Source organism: Podarcis liolepis (genome assembly GCF_965112155.1).
Source record: "Podarcis liolepis genome assembly, chromosome: 7".
Lineage (NCBI taxonomy): Eukaryota > Metazoa > Chordata > Lepidosauria > Squamata > Lacertidae > Podarcis > Podarcis liolepis.
Window position 1 is genome coordinate 19,641,205 of NC_139561.1, and position 22,750 is coordinate 19,663,954.

The window sequence follows — 22,750 nt, forward strand, 5'->3', positions numbered from 1 at the left end:
ACAACCCTTGGAGGTAGACCACAGCTGGCCCAAGGTCACTGGATGCTCTTCGTGGCCGAGTGAGGATTTGAACCCAGGCCTTCCCTGTCTCAGTCTGACACCTTAACCATTACATCGCAACTCACTTACATTCAGGCTGCTCTCTGTGGTGGTCTTTTTTCCAGATCTCGGTCCAGAAGCTACACAGGAGCTTTCTGGGCACCAGGTGTGCAAAAGCACAAGGACCAAAGTCTAACAGAATCAGTGCTGGTGGCCCAGTCCTCTTTTTGTAAGACTGGGTGAAAATAGCTTTGCATTTATAGGCCCCAATTTTCCTTTGCTTGCTCTCTCTAAATGGGGACCCTTAAAAAAAACACCCCAGGATGCACCTTTAACTAGCGAGCTCAGTCTGCAGATAGCCAGGTATTCTGGAATTCAAGATCCCACCTCTCAATGGGACTCTGTTGTAGATGCTTCATTTTTTTAACCATGGTGATACTTCTCAGGCTGTGGACACACCATTTAAAGCACATTTCTCCCGACTTCCCAAAGAATCCCAGGAATAGACATTTACCCCTCACAGAACTACAGTTCCCAGCACCCTTAACAAATGACAGCTCCCAGGGTTCTTTGAGAGGAGGAAGAGATGTGCTTTAAATGTATGGTGTAAAAAATGGGGCTAACGCTGGCCAGCTTTGCAGGGCCGTTGTGCAGCTGCATGGGACTAACAGAAGCCTTCCTTAAGCCACCACAGTAGTTCTTTACAGGACAGAGTAGAATAAAGCAGCTTTCATGCGCAGTTTGAGGCCACTAAAAAGGTGTGCAATCAGCTGGGAATGTCTCCTCTGCGTGGCCTGCTTGGGGTTATGCTCATGGTGTGTGTGTGTGTGTGTGATTGCACTGGAGCACTGCAGTGTTCTTTCCTTTGCACGTCCTCCTCCGTCCCGGCGCGAGGCCATGCCATGCGCAGGTGATGCGCGTGCAACCGAGACAGCCGTTCAAACTGTGGTCCCAGGGAGCATCCCCGCACACTTAACAAATATCTCTCCTCTGCTGGAATGAGAGAGAAGAAGAACAGGGAAAGGAGGGGGGGTTGTCCAGATGACCTTGCTGATGCTCTCATGCGCCCTTGAGCCTGCGACCGCCAATCGCACTCCTTTTAATTAATTAATTTCCCCCCCCTCACCTCCCCCACCGCCTTTATTCCCATGCCTGCCTTTGGGGCTTCTCGGAGAGGGTGCCTTCCCCTTTAAGAGTCTCCTGAACATGCTGATATGCAGAACTCCTGCAGCTCTGTGTTGCGGCACTGTGGGGGGAAGTCTGCTGAGCTGAGCAGTTTGCTCTGCCAGAGATCCCGAACAATGTCATTGTGTGCGAGAGGGAGAAGAAGAAGACACTGCAGTCAACTTTCAAGCCAGCTAAGCTGGCTAGCTGACTTCTCTCCATCCATCCATCTATCCATCCAAGGCTTGCCTCTCCTTTGGACGCTTGGACAGCAAGGTAAGTGACCTTTCTCTCCCTTTCTCTCTTTTAAATTCTACCTTTCTCCAGGTGTTAAGAAATAAAAATGAGGTAGCAAAGGTGATCTGTATCACCCTCTCTTTCTCTAAAATAGGAGGAAATGCAAATCCTTGTGTCTGGTTTGACTTCGGGTTCCATTCTCAGTCTCTGAAAGCTGGGGGAGTCTCATCTTGCGCCTCTGCATGGAACTCTTTTGGACCCACTTTGAAAAGCCGAAATCCTTTCGGATTTTAAAGTCGGTCCTTACAGCTCAGCGCCTGGATTTCTGCAAGTGCTGTAGCTTAAGTGGCTTGTGGATTGAACTAATTATATTTTACTTCTCTTCCCCATCTCTGTCCTGCTCCATTTGAGTTTTGAATTTAAATTTCATAAGGCAGGCTAATGAATATATATTTACAGATTCAGTATGTGTGTGTGTGTATTTAGTGAGCTTGGGATGGACTGGAATTAGCTGAAGGCTGCAAAGCCCTATTGCATGCTTACCTGGGAGTAACTTGCATCAAAGTATGTGGGACTTACTCCTGGGTAAAATTTTTGATCTAGAAGAGAGTCAATATTGTCATCTTCGCTACTTCTGGAAAATGGTCACTGGAAGTATCCAACGAAGTCCTACTCAGAGTAGCCCAATTGAAACTTAATGTCCGTAAGTTCATCATGCATCCAGTCATTTCACTGAGCTTGCTCTTGAGTAGAATTAATGTGGGAGATGACCCACTAGGTGTACATGGAATTTCCATTTTCTAAATTATTTTTGAGTTACGGTTTAGAAGAGGCTATCTTGTTGTTTCAAAGTGCTACCTGGATTCTACATTTAAAATTTGTGGGTTACACACACACACACACACACACACACACACACTCCCCTCTGGCAAGCGATGTCGGCTCATCTTCTGGAGTTTGATTACTGCAGGGAAAAATTAGTGTCAGGATAAGTTACGATGACACTCAGGACTCCATTAGCTTTTGAGATTTATGGCTGGTTAAAAGCTCATTGGGTGACACTGCTTTTCGTTTTGTTTTCAAGACTTCCAGGAAAATAATATTCGGTCCTCTCTCCACAGAGCCAGATGGGAGGCTCGTTCTTACAGCTCTCAAAAAATACCTCAGACAGGACCAGTCTCTTTATTGCAGCACTCCATGTTTTAGTCTTGAATTCTCTGTTGCCGTGCACATAGCCAGGAAGGTACAAATTTATGGTTGCCCGCAGTAGAGGCCTTTTTAGGACACAAGTCTACAGCTTGAGGTCCCTATGACCAAGAGGGCTAGAAACTTGAACAGGCTTTCATTTCTTTCTTTCTTTCTTTCTTTCTTTCTTTCTTTCTTTCTTTCTTTCTTTCTTTCTTTCTTGCCTCATGGCTTTCCATGCAGAGGAAAAAAATTATGAGTGAGTTGAGAGAATTGGCAGGTGCTCCGGTTTCGAGAGTTTGGCTCCGTGGGAGAGGTCTGCTCAAAGCTGTGCTTTCAGGCCATACTACTAGGAAGCAAAACCCACTGAACTCAATGGCCCCTTATTTCTGGGTTCAACACTTTTCCGTGCAGAAACCTACTTAATATTGATGGGTTATCAGCGCACTTAACGTGCATGCACCAATTGCAATTTTGCCGCAGTTCTAAAAAGTATTGAGTTGTCTCCACCGCTGGCCCTACTCAGAGTAGACCCATTGAAATTACACCACACTAGTAACTTGGGTCCATTAATTTTAGTGGGCTCGCTCTAAGTAGGACTTAGTTGGATACCATCCCCGGATAGGGACGGTGGGGGATCCCAATTACTTAAGCAGACCTTGGTCAGGGACGTTGTGTGTGTGTGTATATATAAAAATCTGGAATAATGGGCTTTCATTAACAATGCTTCTGAATCTGAGCATCACCCAGAGACCGAAACTGAAGGAAATAGGTAGCAGAAAGAAGGCAGGCAGGCATATCTTGAATCTTTTATTCATGTGCATTGCAGTGGGTCCTCCCCCCTTCTTCTTTAGGTTTAGCAAGAGTGATGGGCACCAGCTTGAAAGAATGATTTTTGTATTGCCGTTTGGAGCAAGTTTTAGGGAGAGGAGAAGAGGCAGGAGGGAGATGGTAGTGTTTGTAGTAAAGTTGGGGGGGTATCAGTAACAGAAGCAGATGGACTAGCTAGCTTACATGAGTTGAACGTGGCCGTCTAGGCTCGTGGTTTGTGATGTCATCGCTGCAGTATTCTGTCCTCGCATGCCGATTTGGCTTTTCCAAATCATTCAAGTGTCTATGCCATGGGTGAATGCGAAAATGCTCACCTTCCGTGGCTGTGAGGAAGGCCTCTTCTACTCATCGTCAAACACTCTTCAAGCCACGTGTGGCGGGGCAGACAGACTGGATGATGAGCATGGCTGGATCAGGCCAAAGTTTTTCCAACTGTGGAGCAGCCTCTAAGAAGTAGGCCATGAAGAGAACGGATTTCTTCTTCAAAGGTACACTGCCATGGGAGATGGAGGTTCTATCTAAAAGCCATGGAGCTGTTGCCCACAAAAGCATCCTGCAGCAGAGAATTCCACAGACTGTATGCAAAAAGACCGTCTGCTGTGAATTGTCGACCAATCAGCTTAACTGGATGAGCCCCTAGTAGTATTATTGAAAAAATTCTCTCTATTCAAAATTGTATTAACTTCTATCATGTTCTCTGTTTAGGACGCCACCCAGCCAAAAAAAGTATATTGTTTAGGTGCAATCTCAGCGCACTTCTCTATTCATGCGCTTCAGCCACAGTCAAAAGTGCGCATTTGCCCAGGATAAGTGTAATCACCCCGTTTTCTGAATCTCATGCCTTCATGCTCAAAGGATCCCACAGATGAGAGCAGCGCTGCTCGAGGGCCTGTGTAACTCCAAACTTGCACAGTTAGGTGGCTAACAACTATTTTACTGTATTCTCAAGAAGCTGCGCTGCATGAACGTATTTTTTAAAGAATGATCAAATGCTTCCAAAGAAAGTGCTTCCCCTTTGGGAATCAACAGTGCTTGAAATGCACATCCTATTCCAAGTTAACTGTCTATATGCGTTAGGATTTTTGCTACCCTTAAAACCGCTACTAGTTTTTGAAAGTCATTGTCAGCATCATTATTTATGGCTTGCATCCATTTCAGTTATAAACTCAGAGTAAGCTCACTGAAATCAATGAGCTTACTCATTAAAGCCATATCTATTAATGGCAATGAGTCTACTTTTGAGTAGGGCCAGCACTGGATGCAACATGTTATGGTTAGACTATATTGTGCTTTCAAAGCATCTTCCATACCTTCACCCCAATCCATCAACAGGCATCCATGCACACAGTCAGTCTTCTACGTGTGCCGCCAATACAGACGTCAATGTGCATTGAAAGCTCATTTCCACATGCACCAAAATACTTGGCCAACCCCTGATGAATCAATTGAAGAGTTTTCTGATGGGCATTGCCATGTAATTACCCCTCCCTGCCTCCAGAGCCACCAGTAGCTGTGTGCTACTAATTTGCCCAGGGCTAGATCTGCCCTTGGACCATTTTATCAGCAATCCTTACAACAACCCTGCAAGGTAGTATTTTTCGCTTATCTTCAATCTTCAAAAGGTGTGTGTATTTCAGAAGGTCAAGGAGAATGAGCGAAGGTCGCTGTCCTGAAAAGTTTCTAAATTCAGGTAGGTAGCCGTGTTGGTCTGACGTAGTCAAAATAAATTAATAAATTAATAAATTGTCCAAGGTAAAGGGACCCCTGACCATTAGGTCCAGTCGTGGACGAATCTGGGGTTGCGGCGCTCATCTCGCCTTATTGGCCGAGGGAGTCGGTGTGCAGCTTCTGGATTATGTGGCCAGCATGACAAAGCCGCTTCTGGCGAACCAGAGCAGCGCACGGAAACGCCGTTTGCCTTCCCGCCAGAGCGGTACCTATTTATCTACTTACACTTGGATGTGCTTTTGAACTGCTAGGTTGGCAGGAGCAGGGACCGAGCAACGGGAGCTCACCCCGTCACGGGGATTTGAACCGCTGACCTTCCGATCGGCAAGCCCTAGGCTCTATGATTTAGACCACAGCACCACCCACATTTGTTCTGGGTGTAAGCTTTCATGTGCATGCACACTTCTTCAGATATACTGAAACAGAAGTCATCAGACCCTTAAACATAGTGGGAGAGTGGGGTGGGGTTTTTCTCAGGAAGGTAGTAGGAGATGGGTGATTGACTCAATGGGTATGGTAAACCTGTTGACAACTGCAATTAGTCCTACAGGAAAAAACAAGGGATAGTATGCAGATGACCAAAAATAGTTTTAGCATATGTAATGAGACAAGACTCCAATATCTCTATTCAGCCCAGGTCTCTCCATAGTTTTCAGTTTATTAAGAAGTTGTAATTCAGCAACTTCTCTAAAAAGTTTCTGCGTGAGTTTATGACCGGGTTGGTCTTTGAGCGGTTGTTTTATATTTTTATTCATTGCATTTATATCCCCACCTTTTTTTCTCCAATGAGCTCCAGGTCCTCCACGCACTTGGTCCTCCACGTCTTCATCTAATCCCCGCAACAACCCTGTGAGGTAGGCTAGGCTGAGAGACAGTGACTGGCCAAAGTGAGCTTCATGGCTAATAGGAAGATTTGAGCCCCGGTCTCCCAGGTCCTCGTCTGACACTCTAAGCTGGCGATCAAGTCTTGTATCCTCTGCCTCCTTTCCCCTCTGATGAAGAATGCTGTGTGAACTCAAAGCTTGCATGCTCCCACACTGCTGGTAGAAAAGATAAGCTGAGCAAAAGATTCACCGCTATGACGGCTGCTGGCTTCCTTGTGATCTGCCTGGGCTTGCCTGGACTTGTTCAGCCACTTCACACTTCAAGACACCCAGTTGCAGATCCCAGCCTCAGAAGCCCCATCCTGGTGCACCAACGTTTTGAAAACTCTCCAGAGTTTCCCTTTCACTTCCAAGTATGCTAACTTTCCAGGTTTGTGCAGGTAGGATGTATATATTTTGCAAAATTCATGATCTGCAATGCACATTTGTTTTGTGTGTGTTTTTTTGTACACTAACTCAGTACAGGAATATAGTGGAATAAGTACAGTGCATTCATCAAATATTGCTTGGCTTCTGGAATGGGGGGTGGGAGCGGTTAGAGAAAAGGCTAGGAAGCTCTCTGCACATGTACATAGGATATTTATAATAGCCTATATTATAATATCCTATATTATATTATACCTGGTGTATATTATACCTGGTGCGAGAGGTCAGCCAGGCTGCAAATAAGCCAGGACGCAGAGGAGTTGACTAAACTACAGGAGCTGCTGTCGTGGGGGGGGGGGGGGAGCAGTGCCTTGAAGCCCTCCTCCCAACAGTGTAGCACTATTTAACACGTGACACCCTTGTTAAAACATCTGCACAGGCTGCCCATCTGCTACCAAGCCAGTTTCAAGGTCTCTGCATTGATTGACAAAGCAGCTTAGGTCCAGGGTACTGCGAGGGTCACCTGAACCCTTATATCCCAGCTCGATCGTTCAGATCATCTGCAGCGGGGGTTGTTGGTGAGGTTCATTTGGTGGCGACATCAAACTGAGCCTTTGATGTCATCTTCCCAGCCCTGTGGAATGCTCTGCCTTCTGTCCCAGCTCTGAAAACTTTTCTGTTCCTTCAGGCTTATGCGGGGAAGGAAGAATGCATCTTTCCACAACAAGTGATTTCAACTTTTAAAATATGTTTGTTTTTTTTAAAATTGTTATAAGCTGTATTTTGTTTCTGTTTATGAATGGCAGAATATATTCTTGCCATTTGCTCTAATTTTATTTTGTTTACAAATAACATTCAATGTTACTGTTTTAAATGGAGAATCCTGGGACCTGTAGTTTGTTCAGGGTGCTGGGAACTGTAGCTCTCGTGAGGTCAGCACTCTTTACGCCCAGCGGTTCCCAGCATTCTCCATGACTATTAATGTGGTATAATAGCTCGTTAAATGTATGGTGCGGATGTGGCCTAAGTTTTCCTCAAAGTTAATGAGTTGAAATTAAGGGACTTAAGTTAGTTATGTCCATCAACTTCAGTGGGACTACTCTGAGCAGGACTGGTATTGGCTACAACCCTACAAATGCTGCCTCTGAGCTGCAGTCCCCACCCCCCAATTTAGCTGGCCCTGAGGATTTATTGAAATGCATAAAAAAGCCAAAACACTGGTTTTCAGAGGGAGGGGGTGTTTCAGGAAATCATCCTATCACAGCAGTGGCAGAAGTTTTGAAATAATCTTTGGCAACTGGGTAATTATGTGCCCTTTACTGATGGTCTTTAGTGATGGATGGGTTTTCTATAGATTGGGATGGGCGAGCCTGTCAGTATCAGTTTCTCATTATTCCAAATGTAAGTTAAAGGATGCATTTTTGCATCAGCTATTCCTCCCCCTTAAGTCCTCGTGAAAATTTGCCACCGTTCCCTTTACATACATATTTTGTTTGTGCAATTTTACCTAAAAGATGCATTCCTCCCGAATAATTCCCCCAATACAGTGGTACCTCGGGTTAAGTACTTAATTCGTTCCGGAGGTCCATACTTAACCTGAAACTGTTCTTAACCTGAAGCACCACTTTAGCTAATGGGGCCTCCTGCTGCTGCTGCGCCGCCGGAGCATGATTTCTCTTTTTATCCTGAAGCAAAGTTCTTAACCTGAAGCACTATTTCTGGGTTAGTGGAGTCTGTAACCTGAAGCGTATGTAACCCGAGGTACCACTGTATATGCATTTGTTGTTGTTGGAGAACCACACTGCAAAAATCAACAAAAAGTGAATGGGGAAGGGTGGCTTCATTGCAATTCACACATTGTTTTGGGAACAAATTAGGTCATTTTGCATTAAAATTGTGAACTGCACTGAATTGCTCCTGTGTCCCTATATATAGAAGATTTGATAAATAAAACCTAACTATTGCTATTTTTTAAGCCACACAGAATGAGATCAACGTTTGTCCTGAATTCAAAGGAACTATGTAAAGTGAAGTAACGTCTTGAGATATAGATAGATAGATAGATAGATAGATAGATAGATAGATAGATGTGTGTAGACAGTGTATTCCTACACAAAGTCCCATTGAGCTCAGTGAGACTGCCTCCTAGGTAAGTGTCTATGGGATTGCAAGCCAAAGCCCCATCTGCACTATGCCTTTAAAGCAGTATTATACCACTTTTTAAACCCCCAAAGAACCCTGGGAGTTGTGGTTTGTTAAGAGTGCTAAGAATTGTTAGGAGGACCCAATTCCAGACCTACAATTCCCAGAGCTTTGATTGGCTGAAAAAAATCCCCTGATTAATTAGGTGGCAGACACATTTTTTCAAAAATGCATATGTGAAATTTAATACAGGTACGTACAAACACTGCAGATGACAAGCATCGTTTTAGCAGAGGCATTCCCTTCTGTGTGGAAGAGAACTGGTGACAGGGAGATGAGAATGCCTCTTTTGACATGGTCCTGGCGACAACACTTTGCTGCAGCATTCTGAAATAACCTTGGAAGTGGTCGAGTCATCTGAATACAGCTGATGATGAGATGTGGCAAAATCACCTGCTTTCTCTGGGTGACTAGAAGGAGAGCCAGAGCAGGCACTCGCACAGAGAGGCAACAGGAAGCCCCTTTAGTTGGGTGGCCTCACACAGAAGCCTGAAATGTTGTTAGTTCATGTCTCACAAGGTACTCATGCAAACTTGCCCTAGCACAAGGTTTAAGAATGACTAAGCTAGTTAGGTAGCCTTTACCTTTTTGAGAGAGTTGCATAATTACTGTGGCTTTTATAGGCCCTTGTCAAACTGGGTCGTTCAGCCTGCTGTTTGTTCCCGGGGCCTGTGACTCAGAACTGAAGCTGTGTGTGTTTTAAGGGTGTGTGAGTTGCCCTTTGCTCGATCCCATCTCTTAGCCTCTGTCCTCCTTCCCCACACCCTGCCCTTCGCTGTGAATACAAGTCAACCCACATGGTTAAGCCAGTGCAAGGATTACAGCTCTTAAAAAAACAGGGGCAGGGCCTGAGTGACAGATGGGTGGCTATTACAGCCAAGAAGATTTGATCTCTTTCAGATGCCTTTCTTTCCTTCCCCCTTGTCTTTTGTTGAGGGAGTGTATATTTGCCCACTGGTTAGTTTTGGGTTAGTATTTTTGCCTTGTTTCAACAAAAGGCTCACAAAAAGTGAGCAGAGGTTGGATGGCCATCTATCTTGGATGCTTTAGTTGAGATTCCTGCATTGCAGGGGGTTGGACTAGATGACCCTTGGGGTCCCTTCCAAATCTACCATTCTGTGATTCTGTCATTCTAAGGTGATTTACAGAATTAAAGGGTTGTGTCTGAATAGGTTCTGCTCAGGGTAGACCCAACTTGCACCAAAGCCAGAATGGGGACTCGCGCAGAGATGCAGTGGGCAGCCTCCCCTAGAGTGATTTATTATTTGCAATCTGTGGGTTGTTTCCAACTGAGCCCCATTCAGAGTAGACCCATTGAAATTAATGGACCTAAGTTGGTCATGGTCATTAACCTCACATTGTCTACTCTGAGTAGGTCTAGCACTGGAGACACCCTAATGATCATGAATAAACTGGGCCTGTTCATTTCAGTGGGTCTTCTCTGAGAAAAACTTAGTTGGATACAATCCCCTAAGGTAGGCATGTTCAATAACCTCAGTGTGTCTACTCTGAATTGGACCAGCTTTGGATACAACCAACTAATGAACCAACTAATGCACTCAAGTTAGTAATGTACATTGACTTCAGTGGCCCTACACAGAGTTAGACATTAGACACACACCGTTCTTTTTAAAAACATAACACAGCAGGTGCTGTAACCGTCCAATAGTTTGATTTCACCCCGAAAGGTTCACTCCTCCATTGTCTCCTGCAACAGACGGATGCCAACCAATAGGGATAATCTTAAAATAATAATTTTAGGGAGTAGTGTAATGGTTACAGTATAGGTCTAAGAGCTATACCAGCAGGTTCTGGTTACCATTCATCCACGAAGCTCAGTGGGTGATGTTGGGCCAGCCACTGCCTCTCAGCCTAACCTACCTCACAGGGCTGTTGTGAGGATAAAATGGAGTGGGGTAGAACTCATACGCCACCTTGAGCTCCTTGGGGGAAAGGTGGGGTGTAAACATTTAAAAACAAACCAGAAACTAAAATGACATAAAAACAGCACTTGGAAGAGAGTCATAAGGACTAGCAACTTGGGTTTGTTTTTGTTTTTTAAAATTGAGATTCCCCAGGAAGTGAGATTCAACACTTGGTTGCACTTATTGGGCTCTTGCTCTGAGCCCTGGACTGGGTGGCTCAGTTCTTGGAATGTCCCAAGACAGGCAGGTCCAAGGGGGAGACAGAGAGAGGGGGAGAGAGAGAGAGAGAGAGAGAGAGAGAGAGAGAGAGAGAGAGAAAGAAAGCATAAGAATGGGCTGGAAGGGCAACCATGGAGGGCAAAGGGGTGAAGCGTCACTCTGTTTTGCTTCAAAACTTTCTGCATTCGGCTTTATGGATGACTCATTCAGAAACTCTTTCTCTTTCTCTCCGTTTCCTTTTTTTCCTCTGGTTTTGCTTTTCAGAACGCCAAAGCCTGGCCAAGACGTGTCACGTTTCCTCCTTCGACTCTCCCTCGTCCATCCAGGTGCAGGGATGGCAATGGGCAGGTGAGGTCAGTGGGTCAATGAAACTTCGGAGTTCCCTGTCCTCGCATAAGGAAGGGTGGCTTTTTGGAACAATGTGTGAGTGTGTCTCTGTGTATTTCAACACTAGGTTAAAGTGCTGACTGTGGGGCGGGGGGGCTCCACCCTTCGGCGGGGAGGAGACTGGCTCCTTCTGCTGCCCGGCTGATATCCTCAGCAGTCGTTCTGCTGACGACTGAACAGGATGCTAGTCCTGAAGACCTTCGTGGAACAGGTAAATTGACTACTTTTCTGTTTCTTTCGACCTTACGTCTCTTATACCACATCAGGGCAGCTTTAATTCTATGGTGGGGGGAAAACTGTGTCCTATTCCAAGTCTATTCCAACACTGGAAGCTGCCTTCTAGCTTGGCTTTACCTACACTGACTGGCAGCAGCTCTCCAGGAGCCTCTTCCAGCCCTACATGGAGATGCCAAGGATTGAACCCAAGACTTTCTGCTGCTCTGCCTTCACTTAAGATGCAGGAGCTTTGGAATCTGTCTTATACTGAGCCAGACGCATTGGTCCATCAAGCTCAGTATTGTCTACACTGACTGGAAGCAGTTCTCCAGGGTTTCAGGCAGGAGTCTCTCCCAGCCCTACCGGGAGATACCAGGAATTGAACTTGGGACTTCCTGCATGCAAAGCAGATGCTTGGCCACTGAGCTATGGTATTTCCTGTAAACATAACGTAAGATTCTAGTCCTCATGATTCGAAATTAAAGGCTGATTTAAATAAGAACAAAGGAAGCTGCCTTGTGCCAAGTCAAGACAATTGGTCCAGATAGCTCAGTACTGTCTGCACTGACTGGCAACAGCTTCCCTGAGGTTTCAGGCAGGGCCTATATTCTCAGCCTTACTGGGAGATGCTGGGGGGTTGAACCTGGGAACTTCTGCATGCAAGGCAGATGCTCTGTAAAAATATTCTAGTCCTCCTGTTTCTAAATAGAGAACTGGGTTTCCATTATGGGATGGCATGATGGTTTTGCACTAGGGCAAGGTGGGCTCAGATGTTAGCAGGGGCATTTCCCCCCTTTCCTGTGCTCAGCAGCCTGGCCCCCAAACCCTGCCCCAGAGCGCCCTTGCGTGTCGCTTTTCAAAGCCCCAGATTGGCGTTTTCCTGCCAGCCTTCTGCACCAGCCGAGTTCCCCCTTTTCCTGCTGGCGTGGCTGCTTGCCTGCGTCAAGACGAATCCTGTGAGTCTCCGATGATTCATGGGTGCACCCTCTGTAACCCCACTGTGCTTTCTTCCAGAGCGCTCTGTTTGGGGAGAAACAGGGTGGAGCTGGGAAATGCAACCCTATGACAGTCTAATGAGTGAGGGCAGGAGCGTGAACGTGGCTCGGTGGCATCGTGGAATCATAGAACTGCAGAGTTAGGAGGGATCCCGAGTTGTCATCTAGTCCAACCCCCTGCAATAGAGGGCACTTCCTAGAGCAGCCTCGTGACCTCCAGACATTTTGGACTACAGCTCCCATGAACCTCTGCCAGCACAGCCGACGGGAGCTGGAGGGCACCAGGTTGGCGAAGGGCTGCTCTGCAATCACGCCTAAGTGCGGACGTCTCCCACTGTCTTGTAGATCTGTGCTTTCCCATGCAAAATGCAAGTTTCTAGGCCTTAATATCACAATGGCTGTCCTTTATAGCGGCAGAGCATCCGCATTTCGTGCAAAAGGCCCCAGGTAAGGTTCGCATGCGGGTAAGGTATAGGGACACGGGTGGCGCTGTGGGTTAAACCACAGAGCCTAGGACCTGTCGATCAGAAGGTCAGCGGTTCAAATCCCTGCGATGGGGTGAGCTCCTGTTGCTTGGTCCCTGCTCCTGCCAACCTAGCAGTTCAAAAGCACGTCAAAGTGCAAGTAGATAAATAGGTACCACTCCGGCGGGAAGCCAAACTGTGTTTCCGTGCGCTGCTCTGGTTCACCAGAAGCGGCTTAGTCATGCTGGCCACATGACCCGGAAGCTGTACGCCGGCTCCCTCAGCCAATAAAGCGAGATGAGCGCCGCAACCCCAGAGTCTGCCATGACTGGACCTAATAGTCAGGGGTCCCTTTACCTTTACCTTTAAGGTTGGCAGCAGGCCCAGGTAGGAGTGGAAATGACCCCTGCCTGAAAATCCTGGAGGGCTGCTGCCAATCAGAGTAGGAAATGCTTACTAGGTGGACCAATTGTCTGACTCGGAAGAAGGCAGCTTCCTGTGCTCCTTGACATTAGGACAGACTGCGCTAACCTGGCGCCCTCCAGATGTTTTGGACTACAACTCCCAGCTGAAGAACACCAGGTTGGTAAAGTCTTACATCTTTCTTTGCTTCGCTTTGAAGGTCAAAATATTGGCTGGGGCAGAGGGAGAAATCTAGGTATAGTAAGCATTTTAACATGAGCCCTACCTAATTCGCACATCTTGAAAACATTTTCAAACTGAAATGCAGCTGTCCTTCGAAACTCATGCCTTCCCAAATTTTGGGATGCGGTTTTCTGAACAAACCGTACAAAAATGCATATATTGGTGCATGGAAACATGCAGAGTAGTGAAAATAATACACAAAAATGCATTATAATAGAGGAAATTGCTGGCAGAAATTTGTATATTTGGAGAAACGTGCTTTAAAATGGGGATGGATTTTTAGCCATTTCTATTTATTTGATTCTGTGTTTTATTTTGTTTAGACTCAATGAAGTAAACCAAAATTCCATATACTTGCACTATTACAACAGGTTGAAAGCAGCATAAAGTTGAACAATATAATTAAACTTATTCCAAAAATCCCACCCATTTTTCCAAAAACCTATTAGGTTGATTTGTGTGTGTTCTTTTCTAATAGGTTAACTTGACTTAATCATTGTTGCTATAGATCTGACTTTTCCAAGCCATTTGCATACAGTGGGAGATATACTTTAGTCTTACATTTTGTTAACAGAAGTGTGACGAACTAAATGCAAGATTGGAAAAATGAGAAACTGGGATGAATGGAAATTGACAGACTGGTCCACACCTAAGCTTGACCCAGAATCCTTTTTGTTGGTGCAAGGGATTCTGGGATGTACATAGCTCAGGTGGGGCCAGCCATGACCCAATGAAGATCAATGGACTCATGGGTCAGCTCTGAGAATGACTAATGTGGAATACCATCCAAACTAAAGAATTGACAACCGACTTCCCTTTTAATAGGATTCTATTGATTAGTTTCTGTAAAATATTTATAACTTGCCCTTCATCAGTGCAGATGCAGAACACAGAATAGCCAGCTAAATAATAAAAATGACAATAATCTGTATTATAAAACAAACCACGAAACTGAAAGCAAAACAGGAGGGGGAAAAAAATCACAACAGCTTGTCGAGAGAGCGTACCTGAGCTTAACTTTTTATTTATTTACTTAGGTGACTTACAGCCTGCCCTTCAGTCAAATCAATCTAAGATTGGAAAGCAACATAGGAATATATACAATACATAATAACATAAAACAATCTGGGGGGGTGGGTAATCAAACCAAAGTAGGAGGCATTTGGCTACCTTAAGAGAGGAAGTGATGGGGAGATTAGGGGATTCCCTCTTGGAAAGAGTCATAAACAGAACAAACTACAGTTCCCAGGATTCTTTGTGGGTGTGTGCTTTAAATGTATGGTGTGTATACAGCCTGTATCAAGCCGTATTAAGCCTGTAACATAGCTAAGTCAAAAGGATGCCCTTGGCCGAGGCCCTGCCAAAATCTAGGTGCTGGTTGTGGGATCAAGCTTCTAGTCCTCTTTGAGCAAACATTTCCCTCCCCCCTCTTCTTCTTTTCTTCCCAGGGCTTTTAACCTCAAGAAAGAAGGTGAGGTGGAGAGGCTGGTGTCCTTCCCTGTGTCTGCCTCACCGGCCAGCTTTCTGTGAGTGCTTCTCTGGCAGTGTCTTAGCTGGTTGTTGTGTGCAATGATGGAGGAAGCAATCAGCAAGAATACTGCTGCAGAAGTGCTACACACTTTCATGCCTGCTGAGCGTTTCCTCCTGCAGAGCCAAAGCGAAAGGACTCCTATTCCTGGAAACGGGACGGGCCTCTGTTCATTCCACACCTACTCTGGACGGCTTCTAGGAAACCAGGAGGACTTCAGAAGATACAGAAAGCAGGTTCAGGGAAAAGAGGGTAGGGTTGTCAGGAGCACCCCAGACCATGAGGTTTTAGGACCCAAACCTGAGACCTAGGGGCTTCCCCCCTGGCGGTCATGGGAGGTGGGGGTTAATTGGGAGAGGGAAACAGAGGAGGGCAGACCCCACTCGGAGTTTCTGTGCTATAATCCGAGGCCAACTCCTGCCAAGCTGAAGCTTGCAAGCTGCATGTGCACTCTTCTGAATGATTTTGTTAGTGCAATTTTGTAGTTTTAATTTTATAATTAAAGGCACTCTCGCCCACCTGGAGATTCAAGCCCTCTGACTGCCACCTGGAGGGGGCCAGGCAAGCCTAAAGACTTCTGGAGGTCTGACAACCCTATCAGAGGGGGACACACAACCCTGAGATTTAGAGTCCCATGCTCTGCCAACTGAGCTGTGTTGAGACTGGCTGACTTATCTGCCATTAGACTTTATTGCCATGCTTCAGCTGCTCATTCGGAAGTAGCACAGGAGCCCTGCTTGGAAAAAAAGCTGGCAGCCTTCTACAGGATCTAAGGACAGGAGAGGCTGTGGGCATATAGGTGGGGTTAACATTCAACATAGGGACTTCGGGAGCTGCCTTATACCAAGTCAGACTATTGATCTATCTAGCTCAGTACTGCCAACACTGACTGGCAGCAGCTCTCCAGAATTTCCAGCAGTGGGCCTTTGCTCATCCCTCCCTAGAAGTGTCCTGTATAAAACCTGGGATCTTCTGCATGCAAGGCAGGTGCCCTGCCACTGAGTTATGATCCCTCCTCAATAAGGTTGCCACCTTTTCTTTTGTCCCAGCTCCTGTGCCTTTCAACAGCAACCTAAACACAAAGAAATTAAGCTAGGGGAACCCTTGGCCGCCACTTCTGTTTGTGTCAGGGGGGAAAAAAAGTTACCAAGCTTCAGCATATCAATCAAGCTGATGCTAAATGCACAGGAGCAGGGTGGTGGGGTGGAGTTGGCAACCAAAGCCATGCTTCTGGGTGAGAGGAAACTAGTTCTACTCAGAGCAAACCCATTAAAATTAATGGAGATAACAAACTTAGGGCCATTAATTTCAGTAGGTGATTAGAACTTAATTGGATACAACACTACAATTTTGACAGGTTAAGCTTTTGCAGTTTTGGAGTGTGTGTGTTATATATTTACTCTTTGGGGTGTAACTCGATAGAAAGCAGCAATAGCCTAATCAAGCGGTGAAACTGATTGACTGAACTAATTAAAAGCCTCATAGCAGTGGGTCAATACCAGCAACATCTTGAGCATATTTAAAGAAGATAAGAGAGAGTCTCTCTCGACTAAACTTCGGAAGCGAATCATGGGGAGCTGCAACGAGAAATGGTATAACCAGTAAGAACTCAAAATGGGGCCATCCGATATCTCTCTCCCCCCTCCACAAAGGCCAGTTAATGGTGTGTTCTCCATTGATACCAAGTTGCAGCATTATGGACTTTTTGGTTTGGAGAAAAGGTGACAGGATAGAAGTTTATAAAAATTATGCGTGGCATTGGAGAAAGTGAATACAGAAAAGTTCCTCTCCCTCTCTCATAGCACCAGAACTCACAGACATCCAGTGAATGTTGAAATATTCAGGACAGATAAAAGAAAGGACTTCTTCACGGAGTGCAAAGTTAATCTGTGGAACTCACTCCCACAGGAGCCAGTGAAGGCCATCCAACTAAAAGAGGGTGGGACAACTTCACCCTGGAGGCTACATTGCTTCTGACAAAGAGTGACATGTTCTCTGTTGAGGCCAAGAATTTGTGGGAGATTTCACCTGGTACAGCATGAGACTTTTAATCTCAGGGTCGTGGGTTCAAGCCTCACATTTGGCAAAAGATTACTGCATTGCAGGGGGTTGGACTAGATGACCCCTGAGGTCCCTTCCAACTCTACTGTTCTATGAAATTGATTGCCCTCCTGGGAAATCACAGCATTCAAGGACTTATAAAGGAACCCTAACACAGGAAGAGTGTGTTGGATCAGGCCAATGGCCCACCTAGCCCAGTATCCTGTTCTCACATTGGCCAACCAGGTGCCTGTGGGAAACACATGAGGAGGATTCAAGAACAAGAGTGCTCTCTCTCCTCTCCAGTGGTTTCCAGCAAGTGGTATTCAGAAGCCTTGCTGCCTCTTAACTGCAGAGACAGAGCACAGCCATCCTGGTTAGAAGCCAGCCATTGATAGCTCTCTCTTCCAGGAATTCGTCCAGTACAATAATCCTGCAAAGCTGAGCCCATGCATCAAAAATTACCCTCAGGGCTTAGTCATCTGCAAAAGGCAGCTCCGGTGAGTGCTTGATTAGGGTTTTTCCAGGAATCTTAAGTGTCTAGCCAAAATTGCAATGTGTGGTTGCAGCAGAGTTGGTGCACAAGAATATGTTGACAAGCGTGTCTTCAGTACAAGAATGTTTTCAGGGAGCAAAGGATTGGCTGTGTCTAATGGGCAAGGAGAGGGGGGAGGGAAATACCCAAATCCCTGAGAGTTCAGCAGCCACCCCCCACAGACTTTCAACAAGTATAATGAGGTCTAGAAACTTGCTTTGTTGTTGATGTTTTAAAAAAGGAATTGCAGGGAGCTGTAAGGTAAAGGGACCCCTGACCATTAGGTCAAGTCACAGACAACTCTGGGATTGCGGCGCTCATCTCACTTTATTGGCCGAGGGAGCTGGCGTATAGCTTCCAGGTCATGTGACCAGCATGACTAAGCCGCTTCTGGCGAACCAGAGCAGCGCACAGAAACACTGTTTACCTTCCCGCCACAGTGGTTACCTATTTATCTACTTGCACTTCGTGCTTTTGAACTGCTAGGTTGGCAGGAGCAGGGACCGAGCAACGAGAGCTCACCCCGTCACGGGCATTTGAACCACCGACCTTCTGATCGGCAAGGCCTAGGCTCTGTGGTTTAACCCACAGCGCCACCCGCGTCCCTGCAGGGAGCTGTACTCTGTGCCAAATACCACATTTTGCAGGTTTTCTTATATACCTACAAAATAGGAACAAGCTATGCCTAACACAGGTGGAGGCAAAAGATAGCAGAGGTTACATCCACACCATACATTGAAAGCACATGGGTTTCCCCCAAAGAATCCTGGGAATGGTCATTTACCCCTCACTGAGCTACAATTCCCAGCACCCATCACAAACTACCGTTCCCACGATTCTTTGCGGGAGGCCATGTGCATTAAACGTGTGGCTGTGACCAGAGTCTTGGCTTAATAAGACTGATCTCTGCTGCTGCATTCCTGTTCCACTTTCTTTTTATAAGTCAAAAGAGTTATACTTTGGGGAGGGCGGTAGCAACAGTTTCAACAGACGCAGAAACCCACCTGTGGTTGAAAAGTGTTGGGAACCTCAAGCCTGTGGATTATGTATGGCCCTCCAGCTCTCTGTATCTGGTGTTCAGGACTCATCCTAAATCAGGGATCGGCAGCCTAAGGCCCATGGGCCACAAGCGGTCCATGGGGATCGTTTAACTGGCCCATGGACCCCTGCTGTCTGCTTGGCTGGCTCTCATGCGCGGAGCAGAGCAGGGACCGCCCTCCGTGACACTGGCCAGCTTCCCATTGGCTGCAGGAAGCTCCTGCAGCCAATAGGAAGCTGCGCACACCTCCTCCGTGCTGGAAGGAGCACCGGAAATAGTGTTCGCGCACACGCACTCCAGCCCACTGCAGCGTCTGTGGGACTATGAACCGGCCCAAGCCACAAAAACTTTGCCCACCCCTGTCCTAAATCATGGTTCCACCTCCACATCCCTCCACAGACCACACCTGATCTGCACCTGATCTCCTTTGCCTGGATGTTATAAACCTCTGTTGCACAGATGGGCCATATGGCTCCTGTACAAATCTAAGTCTCGTGTATTGCCCTATGCACAGCTTGACTAGGACCACACCCACTCCTGAAATGTGGCCCCTTGAAGCTTACCCATGAAAGAATGTGGCCCATTGAAAAAGGCCCCCTACCCCTGCACTAAAAGTTGGGCTTTAGAAGTTGCTTATGTATGATCCCAAAGTGAAATTTTATTTAATAAAATACAATAAAAACAAAGTAGATGCTTCTCTTCTTACTTTTGCTATCTTGGATGCTTAAGTTGAAAGACCTAGGGACGGGTGGGTGAGAAATGTGATCCGGTCCACAGTTAAAAGGTGAACCCACCTAATTTGCTGTTTCCAAAACAAGCTGAGAAACAGCCCTCCTTCAAAATTCACACATTTTCGTGTCTACAAAAACTCAGGGTGCAAAAAAAGGCATATGTCTGAGAAACGTACAAAGATGCGTTATTGTTTCATTAAGATTCCAGGGCAGGTTATAACATTAAAACACAATATTAACAATGGTTTAAAACAACTTCTGGTTGCAGATATTGGGGGAAATGTGCATACTGGGCAAATTTGCATCTTGGGAGAAATTTGCTTTGAAGAGTTTTCACAAGGACTTAAACACACACACACACACACACCATAAACTGATATAGAAATGTGGAGAACTGAAGACTGAGGAAATGAGACACCAAGAGGAACCAAAACAGACAGATCTGCCAGTCTCTAGACACACGGGTGACACTTGTATGCCACCCTTGTGTGCTCTTTCTCGAAGTCATTTCACTCCTGCACCTCTTGGGCTCGAAGGCTGAGAGATCTTGACTAGCCAAGATTAAAAAGCAAGAATGCTTCACATATCTCCACGACAAGAGAGTCCTTCTACATTCCACCGAGAGTAAATCCACCGGATTGAAAGTAATGCTGGCGCCAGCCTGAGGGTGAGACTGGTTTTATTTTCTTTTTTAGGGGCTCATTCTAAACCTGTAAACTCTGTTTCCGCCTGTCCACTCTACAATCCCAGTGCTGTGTTTCCAACAGAGGACAGTCGGGTGCTGATGCTGAACTCATGAGCTAAATACATGAATGTACTTGTTTTAACCCATTGTTTTCCCTCACCCCATGTCTGGTTTTCGCTGGTATACTGGTCCTGTGCATGGAGGTTCACTTCTACTTATCTATCTATCTATCTATCTATCTATCTAGATGATTTCTCTTCCACTTGATTGTCTAAAGACTTTCTCAAAGCAGTTAACAAAATTTGCTGTATCATTCAAAAACATTATCATTCAAAATTATATATTCCTTTTCAACGCATCTGGGTCTTGAAGCTGCTTAAAACAATTGCACCAAACAACATTTTATAGTCTAAATTAAAACCTCAAAGAATAAAATACCAGAACAGCATTTGTGGTGCAAAGAAGCCTCCTGAAATAAGTAACTGGCAGCTGAAACTCAGCAAAGTTAGTTCCTGCCTGAGTTTTAGTGGGAGGGAGTTCCACAGAGATGGGCCCCCTATATTGAAGACACGTCTCCTCATCGACATGAGGTGTGCTTCTCAACTAGTGGAACACTAGTAGTGCTCCCTCAGATGATCACAGTGATCAGCCTGGGATTTCTGAGGCAAGGCATAAATTAAGGCAGTAGTGTGACTGGTCCAAAAGGACAAATGGGGCAGTGCCCCACCAAGGCAGTAAGCCCACAGCGAGCCCTGCCATCTTACAACCAGCCCAGGGAGCGGCAATGCCTGCTGCCTCCCTCATTCGCAGGGAGGATGGACACTCTGCCTCTCATGGGCTCTGGCGCCACCTACTGTTGGGGTCCCTGACTTCCATCCCACCAGACCCAATTCATATGGCAGCCTTATGGTCTAAGGCAGAGGTTTTCAACCTTTTTGAGTCCACGGCTCCCTTGGCCAACTACATTCTTTCTGTGGCACCCCTGTGGGGCTCAGGACCCCAGTTATGTCACCTGCTGAGCTGGCAGCCTCTCACCCTTTTTCGGACACCCTTGTGGAGGGTTCCCTGAGCCTCCTATCCTCTCCCCTCTCTTTGGGAGTCCTTTGGGCAGCTGCTGCTGCCATCCCTGGTTTCTGAGCCAAGCCCCCACCTTGCCCCAAAGAGAGGTGCCTCCCAGAGGTATCATTCACCTGCGGAGCTTATAGCCAGGGCTGCGGCAACGAACAGCTGTGCAAGCCTTGGGGAGGCAGAAATGTGAGAGGGCATCAGAGGAGGGAGGGAACAAAAGAGGGTCAGAAGCCAGTGTTGCCCATGGCACCCCTGACCACCAGTCAAGGCACCCCAGGGTGCCATGGCACACTGGTTGAAAACCATGGTTCTAAGGATTACAGTGGTACCTCGGGTTACATATGCTTCAGGTTACATACACTTCAGGTTACAGACTCTGCTAACCCAGAAATAGTACCTCGGGTTAAGAACTTTGCTTCAGGATGAGAACAGAAATCGTGCTCCAGCAGCGCAGCGGCAGCAGGAGACCCCATTAACTAAAGTGGTGCTTCAGGTTATGAACAGTTTCAGGTTAAGAACAGGCCTCCAGAACGAATTAAGTACTTAACCCAAGGTACCACTGTATTCAGGTCTGCCCTCATTCTTGATCTTCCCTGGTGCTACTCTTTTGTCTTCTGTGCTGTTTTGAAAGGAAAAAAACCTCTGTATTTAAATTGCATTCCTCTTGTACAAACCCTTTGAAAATAGAAAATATGCATTTTCAGTTCATTCATCGGTAAAAAATGCATTGTGCACATTTCTTACGTGAGATGCATATTTTTGTAATGCACCGAAACTGACTTGCAAATACCAGAGAGGTGATTAAACTGCATGGGAGTTGCATCCTGATCTACAGGCAATGTAGACACTGATTCCGGCCCCCTGGAAAAAAAATATTTCCTGCAAAAAGTGGGCTGAAGAAATTCCTCCCCATTTGTAATTTATAGTAACCTGTCCTGTAAAAACCCAGTAGGTAAGCTGTCTCAAGGTATAAAATTAAGCATATACCTGCAGATCAAGCTGCTGTTAAAGGCAGAGCAACAGAGGCTGATTGAAAAGTTGGCAACCGTACTCCCAAAGATAACTCTCACTTTAAAAAAAAAAAAAGGTTGAGGAAAATAATTCTCCTTCTGCTTGATATCTGACTTACCTAAGTGTTCTGACTGTCTGGAAAGAAATGTCTCTTGGAGCCAATGGGACTGATCAGATTAAATGTCAGGGACAGGATAGCAGGCAAGGCAAACATTTCTCATTGTGGAAGGGTGTCAGAGGACAGCACCAGTCAGGAAGCTAGACGAGAACTTTGTTATCTCTTAAACAAAGGTAGAAACTCCTGATTCCACCCAATTACGACTAAATTCAGTGCCACCAAGCAACTAGATCAGCAGTGGGGAATGTCAGACTCAAAATGCAGCCCTCCAGACCTTTCTGACCATAGCACTCACTTCCCTAGGCCCTTTTTTGCACCTTTTTTTGCACCTTTTTTGCACCTTCCTGGACTGCTTTTACCTGTCACTTAATGTGTAACTGGACTCTGATCGAGCTTCAGTAACTGTTGTTGTTTAGTCGTGTCCGACTCTTCGTGACCCCATGGACCAGAGCATGCCAGACACGCCTGTCTTCCACTGCCTCCCGCAGTTTGGTCAAACTCAAGTTAG

At 46.1% G+C, this 22,750-nt stretch overlaps 1 protein-coding gene and 1 long non-coding RNA gene across 3 annotated transcripts in view; one reads left to right on the forward strand and one right to left on the reverse strand.

The window, feature by feature from the left end:
• The window catches only part of H6PD (hexose-6-phosphate dehydrogenase/glucose 1-dehydrogenase), a 217,144-nt gene that overhangs the window by 53,274 nt on the left and 141,120 nt on the right, over nt 1–22,750 (reverse strand). The window lies entirely within an intron of this gene.
• LOC310711475 lies at nt 6,712–19,315 on the forward strand. 2 transcript variants are annotated; one of them, XR_014528479.1, is made up of 4 exons: nt 6,712–7,161; nt 11,045–11,128; nt 11,235–11,378; nt 14,936–19,315. It is a non-coding gene; the product is annotated as an uncharacterized lncRNA (long non-coding RNA). The 2 variants fall into 2 exon arrangements; XR_014528480.1 differs by lacking the exon at nt 6,712–7,161 and adding an exon at nt 8,529–9,155.